The sequence below is a fragment of the Artemia franciscana genome, chromosome 3 (genome assembly GCF_032884065.1).
Source record: "Artemia franciscana chromosome 3, ASM3288406v1, whole genome shotgun sequence".
NCBI lineage: Eukaryota > Metazoa > Arthropoda > Branchiopoda > Anostraca > Artemiidae > Artemia > Artemia franciscana.
In genome coordinates this window covers 32,162,347-32,176,098 of record NC_088865.1, presented here as the reverse complement: position 1 = coordinate 32,176,098, position 13,752 = coordinate 32,162,347, and the positions used below count along the sequence as shown (strand labels likewise).

General features: G+C 34.8%; 1 protein-coding gene across 5 annotated transcripts in view; it reads right to left on the bottom strand.

The window, feature by feature from the left end:
* Positions 1–11,427, bottom strand: part of LOC136025170 (Kv channel-interacting protein 2-like) — an 84,291-nt gene extending 72,864 nt beyond the window's left edge. For 2 of the 5 annotated variants that reach the window (XM_065700933.1, XM_065700938.1), the window contains exon 1: positions 11,295–11,427. The gene's annotated coding sequence lies outside the window, so the exon portion shown is untranslated. The remainder of the gene's footprint in view (positions 1–11,294) is intronic. The other 3 variants (XM_065700934.1, XM_065700936.1, XM_065700937.1) reach the window with 2 other exon arrangements.
* Positions 11,428–13,752: the final 2,325 nt, after the last annotated feature.

Genomic DNA, 13,752 nt, shown 5'->3' with positions numbered 1-13,752 from the left:
TCTATTATATATTACATCTGAATACTTTTCATTAAACTAATAGAGATAAAATTGTTTTGTTTAACTATTCAGCCAATAAACTACTGCACCTCGTGCGGAAAAATCAATGTCAGCTTTTGGGATTTCTTTCCTTTTGTTTTTCAGTTTTGAAATATTGTAAATGACAAGAATTTAATTAACATTATGCCTGGAGCGACACTGTCCTTAGAAATATTCCTTGGCATTTTAAGTGGCTGTAGCAGATGTTAAAATACTAATTATCAAAAGTAGGGATTCTTGAAACGAGGTTTTTAAGGCTCAGAAGGTAGTTTAGAACTCTATATACCGTATTCCCTAATGCAAAAGGCATGTCTCAAATGGAAAGAATTTAAAACCACTACAAAGGAAAGATAGGAAAAGAACAAACGTATAAGAACCAGCTACTGTTGACTGCTCCATTAAGATGTGAATTATTCCTAAACCTGATTTATTGATATACTTCTGTTTCGCTAAAAGCTAAGGTGTTGTAGAGGTAAAAGAAGAAATGGGTAATAATTAGTGTGATTCTTGCGAAACCTTTAGGAAATGAGAAATGTTTGTAAATCAAGTTTCCAGTTTTAATATCTCCCTTGCGTCAAAGGTATTAGAAATATAGGTTGTTTTTTCAAATGTTGTTATTTGGGTGTGGAAAAGCATTTTGTAGAAAAAGAACTGCTAACGTAGGTAGTAATAATGCTTAACCATAACTTTTTTCTTTCTTAAACGTATGAACTGGGTCAACAGGTTGGGCAGTTCTTGACAAAAGGTAGTTTTGACAAAAGATTGTTTTTTTTTTAACTCTTTTAAGAATTGAAGTCAAATCGGAACTTTATCCTTGAGTGGCGAAGAACTGTAATTATATAAAAACACGAATATTTTAATCAGAAATCAACTATGTGGAGCCTTTTTGGACACCAAAATTTTTAAAAACTTCAAAACTATGTTTTGTTTGAGTAGAAATTGAGTGTCTGTTCTTTGTGATTTTTGCTGCTAGGCATAGCACAAACGGAATCGTCGTAAAAACTTGAGGATGGGATATATTACAGTATACGTTTAGTTTCTAAGATATTTGGGGCAAGAAATTTAATTGTCTTATGTAAATGGCTGCACTCTGACAACAATTATCCCTTTCAGAAATGGATTGGGTGGAAAATGCCATGCTCAAGTATTATAATCGACATCTAAAACTCATTTATGGGATGAGGTCCGTCTTCTCCTCCCTTGACTTGAGAAGATATAGCCCCTATTATTTTTTAATTCCTACTTTGCTCTTGAGAGAAATAATGCTATCTTTTCACATTTTCACACTCTTCGTTTTATTTTATTTTTCGGTTACGCCACAGGAAATAAATTGTCCTGCCCCATGTTGATTACAGCTACAAATTCTGAAGAAACCAAATCAATTTCAACAGCTCCATTTGTTAGATCAAGAAATACAAATAAACAACAAAATCAGAGAAAATATATTATCAGTTGTGATACGCAATCTGAAAATAAAAATTATTTTACTAAAAAGTTATTTGTCATTAAAAACTATATGCGGGTTATAACCTTTGGTATCCTCATTAATGTCATTCTCACCAGATTAATCAAAGTCTTCTCTGCATTCCTGAGATTCAAGAGATTTGTTTGAAATGCTTGTACTTCGTTGGCACTTGTAAATAGAATTGCGTACGTTTCGAGGAGCTACACACTCACCGCTACCTGATGTGGATCTCAGAGCGCCACTTGTTCTGCAAAGTTTTGAGACTTCAAGCCACGCGGGTATATATCTACCATTTCTGAAGGTCACGACCTGGTGTAAACGATATTTTGATAGTGTGCAACCCCTACTGTCGACATTTGTTTCATCAAATGCTCTAGCTTTGAATATACTACGGCAGGGCTTCTTAAACTTTTGTAATTCCCGACCCCATTTATGATTGCCAAATTTTTTAACGACCCCAACGAATATAAAAGAAAAATAAATTAAAATTTTTTGATGATATATTTATTAGGTAACAATATACATATGCATATGAAAATATGTAAATTTAGAATTCGTTTTGAAACATATAAAAATCTAAAATTGAAATTTGCACAAAATGTTATAGAAATGTTTTTATTCCAGTTTCAAAAACAAAAGTGGATTCTGACCGCCTTAATTCTCTCGAATATATCCAAGTCATTGCGTGGTAAATATTAAATTAAAGTTTACGTTAAAAATTAAATGAGATGGATGTGCCTGTTTTTTTTTATGGCATAACAAATCAAATCTTGGTGTAATGTTTGAAACTGCTGGACGTAAGACCTCTTCAACATTTTTATCGCTGAACGATATTGGGATTTAATGTGTGTTAGAGCTGAGAAAGTAACTTCACATAATAATGTGGTGTTGAATGCCAGAAGTACATTTAACGCCATATCGACGATTGTGGGAAATTCAGTTCTAGTTCCGATCCAGAATTCAGTCAAGGGCTTTTTTTCTTGAATTGTAGTCACACGAAAGCTCAGCAAATTCCTCTTGAGCTTTAAGTGGCAGATGATCAATCTCACTTAAGCCAATCCAAAACGGCTTTTGAATCCAAACTATTTTTTGTAAATCAATATTTAATATAAAGTATGTCCGGAACTGTATTTTTAGCGCTTTTAAGTGATCTACAATAGTTTTTGCAATAAAAGTTTTACGATGAATTTTCTCAATTACAAAATTGTCGACACTGGAAAACATTTCGAACGAATTTTTTTTCGATCCTACTTATCCAAGTGCTGATCTTTTTAATAAAACTTTCAATTTTATCGTTTGAAGTAAATATATCGCAATTTTTTCCTTGAAGAGACAAGTTAAGATCGTTTAACTTTGCAAAAATATCTGACAAATAACACAGCTTGGATAGCCACAACTCATTTTGAAAAAACCCAGCAAATTCACATTTTCGTTCAGTTAAAAATATTTCGATCTCGTCCTTTAATAACAATTAAATAAAAAAAACAACATGTTTTTTTTAACTGAAAGTAAGGAGCGACATTAAAACTTAAAACGAACAGAAATTACTTCGTATATGAAAGGGGCTGGTCCCTCCTCAACGCCCTGCTCTTTACGCTAAAGTTTGACACTTTCTCTCAACTCTACTTTTTAAAACAGTAAAAAACTTTAGCGTAAAGAGTGGGGTGTTGAGGAGGGACCAGCCCAAGAGTTCGAAAATAAGCCTATTTTCTAAAATAAGCCAAATTTTCTCAGGCTCTTTAACTTTTGATGGGAAAGACTAAACTTGATTAAACTTATATGTTTAAAATCAGCATTAAAATGCGATTCTTTTGATGTAGCTATTGATAACAATATTCCGTTTTTTAGACTTTTGGTTACTATTGAGCCGGGTCGCTCCTTACTACAGTTTGTTACCACGAACTGTTTGATAATCTTTTTCAACCTTGACCTCTTGACAACCATCTTACTTCTGCATGTAAAAACAAAGTTGTGTAGTTGGAATCCGTATCCTTACAGAGATTTGAAAATAAGCGACTGTTAAGGGCATGGTTCTTAATAAAATTAAATTAAAAAAAACAAGTTTTTCAAATGAAAGTAAGGAGCGACATTAATACTTAAAAAGAACAGAAAATTTGACTCTTTCTCTTAACTCTAGATTTTAAAACAGCAAAAAACTTTAGCGTAAAGAGCGGGGCGTTGAGAAGGAAAAACCCCTTTCATATACGGAGTAATTTCTGTTCGTTTTAAGTTTTAATGTCGCACCTTTCTTTCATTTAAAAAACTTGTTTTTTTATATTTAATTTCTGAAGGTTTTTGAATCAATGCATGTTTTGATTTTGGCTCTCCGCAGAGGAATAATCAAAAAGAAATTTGTATATTTTTTTTTGGCTAAATGGCTTTCTCATAATTTTGATCGAATGATTTTGAGAAAAAAAGAGAGGGGGAGGAAGCCTAGTTGCACTCTGATTTTCGGTTAATTAAAAAGGCAACTAGAACTTTTAATTTTTTACAAATCTTTTTATAAGTAAAAGATATACGTAACTTATAAATTAGCATACGTAAAGAACTTTTGTATTCTCATGTTTTTATTACATATATGAGGGGGTTCACCCCCTCGTCAGTACCTCGCTCTTTACACTAAAGCTTAAATTTTGTCCCAGTTCATTAAGAATGACCCCTGAATCATAAAAGCCGCAGAATAAATAGTTGAAATTACTAAAAAATACTTTAGCGTAAAGAGCGAGGCATTAGGAGGAGGTGAGCCCCTCATATGGGTAATAATTTCTGTTCGTTTTAAGTTTTAATGCTACTGCTTACTTCCAGCTGAAAAAAAACTTTTTCATATTTATTTTTTCATTGTTTTTTTTAAGTAGTGCTAGTAAATCCTGCGCTCCCTTCATGGAAATTTTCTTCCCCCATGACAAATTCCTCGATGGAAAGTTCCCCCAGCATATCCCCCTCTTCTCAACCCCTGCCTCCAACCAAAAAATCCTCCTGAAAACGCCTGTACACTTCCCAATAACCATTACTATGGTCAAAGTTTTGAACTTGTAACCCCTCCCACGGGGACTCTGGGAGAGTAAGTCGTCCCCAAAGACATAGTTATAAGGTTTTTCGACTACGCTGAATAAAATGGATATCTCAGAATTTTGATCCGTTGACTTTGGGAAAATAATTAGCATGGGAGGGGGCCTAGGTGCCCTCCAATTTTTTGGTCACATAAAAAGGGCACTAGAACTTTTAATTTACGTTAGAATGAGCCCTCTCGCAACATTCTAGGACAACTGGGTCGATACGATCACCCCTGGAAAAAAAAACAAAAAAAAACAAACAAACAAACAAACAAATAAACACGCATCCGTGATCTGCCTTCTGGCAAAAAATATAAAATTCCACATTTTTGTAGATAGGAGCTTGAAACTTCTACAGTAGAGTTCTCTGATACGTTGAATCTGATGGTGTGATTTTCGTTAAGATTCTATGACTTTTAGGAGTTGTTTCCCCCTATTTTCTAAAATAACGCAAATTTTCTCAGGCTCGTAACTTTTGATGGGTAATACTAAACTTGATGACACTTATATATTTAAAATCAGCATTAAAATGCGATTCTTTTGATGTAGCTATTGGTACCAAAAGTTTGTTACGACGAACTGTTTGATTTATGAAATTAACAGCATCCTGAAGCACATCGTTCAATTCTGGTACTATCAATCAATTAAGAAGCGCCCAAAGGATTTTTACATGCCGGGACTGTAAGGTCCCGTCGGTCGCGAAAGGGTTAAACTGACTAATTTGGAAACATGCACTTCGATCACAATCATACAATGGCTAAATGAAAATAACATGAAATGCTTATATAGTTTCTTCGAAATAATACTATAACAATATAGAAATTTTGTTGATAATATTTATCAGGATTATTTCAGTTTTAAGAGATTGACAAAAATAAATCTACATTTTTTATAAATCTCTATAACATCTTCTGATTCATAGTAAATTTATACAAGACATTATAATGATCGGAATAGAAATGATCGGAATAGAAATTCTTGTTAGGAAACAGTCTTTCCGAACAAAAAGATTTTATGATATATTTATCTACGATGATTGTTATTTTTCTTTATAACGATAATTTTACAAGTTAAAAAATATTTTTTGTTAAATTGTATTTTTATCACTCGCGACCCCATAATTTTGCTACGCGACCCCAAATGGGGTCGCGACCCATAATTTAAGAAGCCCTGTACTAAGGAATCCATAAAGGTTTTTGTCGGGGTTTCAACCTTGCAATGATTTTTAGAGGAGTGTGGAGTGTTATCGACTTTAAAGTTTCATAATTAGCGGAATGTTTCATGAGATTGCAGCTAGTGTATTTCTTTGGCTTCTGTATGGAGGGGATGGAGGGGAATTCAAATTCTGACTCCCTCATAGCCTCCCGTAATATATTCATTTGCTGACACTACCGCAATTTTTGAAGGACTGTAAGAAAAAAAAATATATTTTAACAGAAATATAGAAACCTTAAGCAATATTATATTTCTTGCCTGCTTTAGGTTGCCATGAGACATGAGGAGTATGCAAGAGGGGGAAGGTTATAAGGCCCAGCTCACTGATGAAAGCTTGAAAATCCTCTTTCAATACAAACATATGAGATGAAACTAAAATGTGGTAAGGCGATATTATTGTATATCATTCCCTTTATTATTACTCTTTATTACTTCATCATATTTTACCGCTGTTTTAGCTTCCATCACTTGTTTACTTTGTATACGGGTTGCTATTTTGACCAATTGGTATTTTAATCTCTTTGACTAGCTTCATCAATATGTTTCATTTGTAAATAGTTGGATTATTCACGAAATAGTTTCTTGATTGACATAGGCTGCTTTCATCTCATTGCACATCTATACATATATAAAAATAAGTTGTCTGTGTGTGTGTGTGTCGAGTGACGTCATGTTTGTGTGTCGACTGAAGTCATGTTTGTCGACAGACGTCATTATAAGGATTGAGCTGTATGCGTCATGAAGTTGTTTGTCGACTGACGTCATGTTTGTCAACTGATGAAATTACATACCGGGACACAAATGACGACCGGGACACAGGGAATATAAATGACGACCGGGAACCTCAAAGAGAAATTACAGACTGGGGCACTCGGACACAAATCACGACCGGGACACAGGGAATATAAATGACGACCGGGACATAGGGACACAACTACAACGGGGACGCCAGGGGCACAGGCGGGATATATAACCGGGACACAGGGACGACCGGGACACAGGGATTGTTCGAATAGAAATTACAGACCGGGACACAAGGACACAAATGACGACCAGGACACCGGGACACAGGGAATATAAATGACGACCGGGACACTCAAAGATAAATTACAAAATGGGACACCGGGACACAAATGACGACCGGGACACAGGGAATATAAATGACGACCGGGACACAGGGACACATCATTAGAATAATGAGGTATAGATCTGAATACGGATTGTTTTTCCTATGGACAATTATATGTTGCATGTTCAAGAGTCAGTAAACCTGACAATCTATTTATATGCAACATATATATATATATATATATATATATATATATATATATATATATATATATATATATATATATATATATATATATATATATATATATATATATATATATATATATATATATATATATATATATATATATATATATATATATTCACAGGTGGGACACAGGGACACAACTACAATGGCGCGTAACTAATATGGCGCGTAAGGACTTACGCACGGGGGGGGGCTTGGGGGGCGCGGAGCGCCCTACCAACTAGGTGTTGGGGCGAAGCGCCACCCCAACAGCTAGTTGTCTATAAAAACCTTCTTAACGGCAAGAATTAGTTTAGATTTTCAAATCTGTGTTTTGTATTTTCGACCACAGATAGTGTAATGTAGCCATCGACGATCTAGTGTTGCAAACTCGCTGGCATATTTAAACAGAATCTACAACCTGTTGTCTCTTTTCTTTTAAGAATAATCAGGATAAAAAGTTTAAAATTTGTGCCACATTTTTCTAAAAATGAAAGGGCTAATTAGTTGTATTTGCTATAAACAATGAAAATTTTTATTCGAATATTTTGAAAAGCAAGCTGTAAATAAAATAGCTGAAATTCCAAAGTGGCTATGTTTCTTGCATTCTTTAAATGTTCTCAGTAATTTTTTTTTTTTTTTTTTTTTTTTTTAGCATAGGAATTTGAGGAATGAGAGGTGTCGGCCACTTTCCTGTATAGACTAATTTATATCAACTTAGCTCTAACGTTGTTCAATAAAGTGTTTTTTTTTGGGGGGGGGGCCTAAGAATTTGAGGAATGAGATTTGTTGGCCACTTTCCTATTTCCTATATAGACTAATTTATATTGACTTAGTTTTAACGTTGTTCAATAAAGTGTTTTTTTTTGTTTTTTTTTAGCCTAAGAATTTGAGGAATGAGAGGTGTCGGCCACTTTCCTATATAGACTAATTTATATCGACTTAGTTTTATCGTTGTTCAATAAAGTGTGTTTTTTTTAAGCTTTTCTGTTGAAGAACTAAAATGTTGAATTCTAATTGAATTTTTAAGTCATAGTTTAAATATTCAGTCAACAATTTTGATTAGCCGTATCTTTGTGTCATAATTGTTTAATAGTTTAAAAAAATGGAGGTGAATATGGCGAACGATGTTGAATCATACGGATTGAAAGCTTTAACATGATTTTTTGTGTTCTGTGGGGCTAAAGCCATATTAACACATATTCTGTGGACCTCCAAAAAATATAGACATTTTTCCATCGTTTTATTAAACAGTTTTTTGTGTTCTAATTTGATAGAATTTTTGATGCTTTTAAACAAATGCACGTTCACATCATTTATGAAAAGGCATTTGTGTTTATTTTCTTCAAATAAAATTACGGTTATACATTTTTTTATAATATCCATGCTTTTTATCTTTTCCTTGGACGCAATCTTTGAAGTATTTTATCAGCAATTTTTTTAAGACATAAAATATGATTAGCTTGTCATACGATTCAAATAAATTCTTGCCTAACCTTGAGCAAGAAAAGGTTTCTATATTAAGATGAAAAAATGCAATTACTTCAGGGATACTATTTAGGAAACAATATCTTTTTGCACTGAGGAGGGAAAGGGGTAAAATGCATTGGGGTAATATCAAGCCTCCAACCAAATAGGAAAATCCCAAGGTGTGGCAATAAAAAAGTTACACGTGTGAACATGTCAAAACTGGGGCGTAGATGCGGGACTGCAAATGTGACGAGTAGGAAACTGTAATATGATAGACGAAGTTTGGGACTTGATTTGCGAAGGATGAGCCCCCTAAGATTACTAACTTATGTGGTACATTTTTAGTGAAGTGCCTGAAAAAAATCAGAAGTGCACGATGCACTTAAATAAAAAATTGTATATCTTTGAATTTTTGGCAGGTGAGCATTGGCGGCGGAGTTTTGATTTAGCTTGATTTAGCTTTGATTTAATCTATGCGCCGAGTTAGTATTCAGCTCATTTTTTCTCTGAATCCAAACTGATTTCGTTTTTGCGCTGAGGAAGGGCTTAGTTTGTTTTTGTACGATTCACTGACATTTGGGAGCTTTGACTTGGTCACTTTCAGACAAAGTTAGTACTTAGCTCATTTTTGTACTGAACCAGAACTCTTCTTATTTCTGCATTGACATAGTTATTTTAGCATAGAGTCAATATTTGGCTGGTTTTTGCACAGAATAGCTATTTTAGCTGGTTTTAGCTATTTTAGCATAGAGTCAATATTTGGCTGGTTTTTGCACAGAATAGCCATTTTAGCTGGTTTTAGCTATTTTAGCATAGAGTCAATGTTTGGCTGGTTTTTGCACAGAATAGCTATTTTAGCTGGTTATAGCTATTTTAGCATAGAGTCGATATTTGGCTGGTTTTTGCACAGAATAGCTATTTTAGCAGGTCATAGCTATTTTAGCATAGAGTCAATATTTGGCTGGTTTTTGCACAGAATTGTATTTGCACTGAGTCATAGTTTGGTTTACTTTTGCAGTAAGTGAAGACAGACGCTTCTACATTGACAGAGGACTTTGCTAATTGTATCCTCGAGTCACCCTTTTCCTCCTTTTTGTCGCGAGTCAAGAATTGGCTCATTTGATGCCCAGTAGTTGGTTTATTTGACCATTATTATGCTGGTTTGACAGCTACTTAGGGCTTGCCTCATTTTTTACGGGTTGGAGACTTGGATTGTTTTTTTCACTGATTATAGGACTTAACTGAATCATATTTAATCAGCCAACTGAATAGATTTAGGTAATATTTGCGTTAGGGTTGAGATTTCTGGTATATTTAAGGTTAAAACAAGTTGCAGCGCGCCTACCTTATAGTAAAAAGTGTATTCTTAAGAAAAGGGGTTGGAGGAATCGCTGGCCCAATTTAAATCTACAATGATATATTTTTTATTGCTTTACACTATTCTGGTTTTCAAATGTGCAATATACCTACATTCTATGATAAAATATTTTGGCAGTGAGCCAGTGAGTTGGCATAGTGAAGAACGGGCTAGTCAAATATTTAGCTGCAAATTAATTTAGAGTCAATTTGCTCCCGGTCATGAACCCTCGTAGTTATAGAAGCCCCTTTCCCAAGAACGCTCTGAATCTCTTGACCTTCTCGGGGAAATTGAACTCTCGAAATTTGGTCCAACATCATGGGGATGCCGCAAGATGCCCGAGCCAAACAAACGCACGACAGGTGGACTGGGTTATCTCCTACAATATTTACTCCTAAAAAGGGTACTAGAATATTTCAATTTTCGGTCAAATAATCCCCAAGAGTCTTTGACAAACTAATCTGTACGAAGTGGACGAGAAACAAAAACTAATAATAAATAAACATCGGAGACACGTCACTTTTTATATAGTCAAAGTCAAACTGTTTCTGCTCTGATTCTAAAATAACTGTCTATACGATGTGTATATTCACAGAAGACGTATAGAGATTCATAGAAGCAAAAGAACGCATTTTGATATATTAAATGTTGGATTTGTTAAATGTTGGATTGTAGTCAAACTGTTTCTGCTCTGATTCTAAAATAACTGTCTATACGATGTGTATTTTCACAGAAGACATATAGAGATTCATAGAAGCAAAAGAACGCATTTTGATATATTAAATGTTGGATTTGTTGTGTTTTCACAATTTTCCTGTAAATGGGATGGACAACGCAAGGAATAACCAGCGAAACAATAAGCACTCATCATATAGTTGGCAAACTTACTCTAAGTTTGGTGAAGAGTTCATGATGAATAATGTTTTGATTGTTCACCGATTACAAATGCGAGGGAAAATTAGGGACCGGTCATTCTCCTGGCAAGGTATTCAAAAATCTAGTTTTGGCTGATGCTGATTCCCATATAGAAAACCAAGAATAAGAAAAGGTTTGCTTTATTTATGGATTCTTACCCCTTTCTTATTCTCGTGTCTAATTTCGTGAGGAAACATTTGGTTCTGTTTTACAATTTTTTTATCTGTTTTAACATCAAACCCAGTTATTGTTTTTATATGTTTGCATCTTAAACCTCATGTGACGGTCTTGTCATAACCTATTAGTTTGTTACAAGTTTTGTTTAATCAATTTTGATTCTTCACCTGTGTCAGTCTTTTGCAAGTAAGAAGGTAAACATGTTTTATTATTCTATTGTAATGTATTGTCAGGATTAAATAATTCCAAGAAAATAAACTTCTGCGATAGAAATACTTTTACACAATTAGATATAAAATTTCATACTTAACTAAGACTTCGAATATATCCTGCTCAAACCACTTGCTAAATTCTAGATATTTCTATTTCGGAATAGATGCAACAGTGTCTTTCCTGAGACTACTTTTGTCCTAGGATAAGGATATTCCAGGGGAGAATTTCCCTTTCGAATTTCCTGCTAGTCCGGCGCGGGAACTTGTGGCATCTTCATCCGGGAAATGAAGATACAGAGTATCTTCATTTCCGGGCTAAGCAAATTTAAAGTATTCTGTCTTGTCCTTGAAATTGCATATTCTTCCTGCCCTTTTGTTCTTGTCAACATGCCTTTAGTTGAGCTTCATTTCACTTTGCGTTTAGTGTATTCTTGTTTTGTTTTTTTTTTTGTTTTTTTTTACCAGCATTTTTCTTTCAACCGAAGGAAACCTCTCCCAAAATTGGTTTTGATAGAAATTAAATCAAAAGCATAAGTTTTTTCAACTGAAAATAAGGAACTACATTAAAACTTAAAACAAAATAAATTGTAACGTATATGAGGGGTACCCCCTCGTCAATACCTCTCTCTTTGCGCTAAAGTTTGAATTTTGTTCCAATTCTTTAAGAATAACCCTTGAATCACAAAAGCCTTTTAATTAGAATAAATAGCTCTTTTGAAATAACTAAAAACACTTCACCCTCCCACGCCAAAGATTTCTTCTGACACATCCAATTAAAATTTTGAGATAGCCATTTTGTTCAACGAAGTTGAAAGGTTGGGAAATTATGTCTTTGAGGATGACAGCTCCCCTACAGCACTCAGGCCAAGGGTTGTAAGTTATGCCCTGGCAGCCTGTAAGGTATAGGCTATATAGAAAGGATGGTCGTATAAACTTCATAAGGGGCTCATTGGATTGGTAATCAGAAGTTCTATTCCCTTTTTAAGATTTAGAGTGATCAGAGGTTGGATACACACCTCTTATTTTCTCAAAATGCATCTAATAGAAATTTTGAGATGCCAATTTGTTGTAGTAGGAAGTTCGAAAAGGGCTGTTTCAAATGGAAATTGAAAGGGAAATTGTCCTTTTTAATTGTCGAAAGTGATTAGAGGGCAGCTAATCCTCCTCCCTTGCCCATTATTTTTTCAAAAACATCCGATCAAACTTTGGGATAGCCATTTTGTTGAACATTATTGAAAGGTCCAGGAATTATTTCTTTGAGGAGTTATGTCCTGGTGGCATATAAGGTATATATAGAAAGGGTGATCCCATAAAATTCAGAGGTTTTTCATTGGATTGGTAATCAGAGTTTCTATTCCCTTTTTAAGATTTAGATTGATCAGAGGGTGGATACCCCCCACACCTCATATTTTCCCGAAATGCATCTAATAGAAACTTTGGGATGGAGTTTGTTGTTGTAGAAACTTCGGAAAGAGCTCATTCAATTGGAAATTGGAAGGGCTAGTGTTCTTTTTAATAGACAAAAGTGAATGGAGAGCAACCCCCCAGAGCCTTCAGGAGAAGGGTTATAAGCTATGGCCTGGGGCATATAAGGTATATATAGAAAGTGTGATCGTATAAACTTTGCAGGGTCCTCATTGGATTGGTAATCAGAAGTACTGGTGTCCTTTTTAAGCTTCAAAGGAATCAGAGGGCGGCTACGCCCCCTGTACCTCGTATTTTTCCAAAATATATCTAATACAAATTTTTAGATGGCCATTTGTTGTCGAGAAAAAATTTCGAAAACAGCTCATTCGATTGAAAATTAAAAGAGATAGTATCCGTTTTAATGGTCGAAAGCGATTGGAGGGTAACTAACCACCCTCCCACACCCACCATTTCCCCAAAAATATCCAATAAACATTTTGAAATAGCCATTTTGTTCACCGTAATTGAAGAATCTAGAAATTATGTCTTTGAAGATGAAAACCTCCCCAGAGCCCTCAGGGCTCTGGTTGTAAGTAATGACTTGGGGGTATATAAAGTATATACAGAAATTGTGACCGTATAAACTTTGGAGGGTGCTCATTGGATTGGTAACCAGAATTTCTGGTCCCCTTCTTAAAATTTCAGAGGGGTCAGAGGGTGGATACTCCCTCAAACACCTCGTAGTTTCTCGAAATTCATCTGATAGAAATCTTGAGAGTTGTCAAAGAAACTTTAAAACAGCTCATTTGATTGGAAATTGAAAAACACAGTACCCGTTTTAATGGTCGAGAGGGATTGGAGGGCAACTAACAACCCTTCCATGCCCACCATTTCCCCAAACACATCCAGCAAAAATTTTGAAATAGCCATTTTGTTCAGCGTAATTGAAAGATCTGAAATATATTTCTTTGAGGATGACAACCCCTCACAGCTCTCAGGGCAAGGGTTGCAAGTTATGTCCTGGGGGCATGTAAGGTATATGTGAAAAGGGTGATTGTACGAGCTTCGGATGGGACAAAATGGATCTGTAATCAAAAGTTCTAGTGCTCTTTTTGGAATTCAGAGTGATCGAAGGGCGGATACCC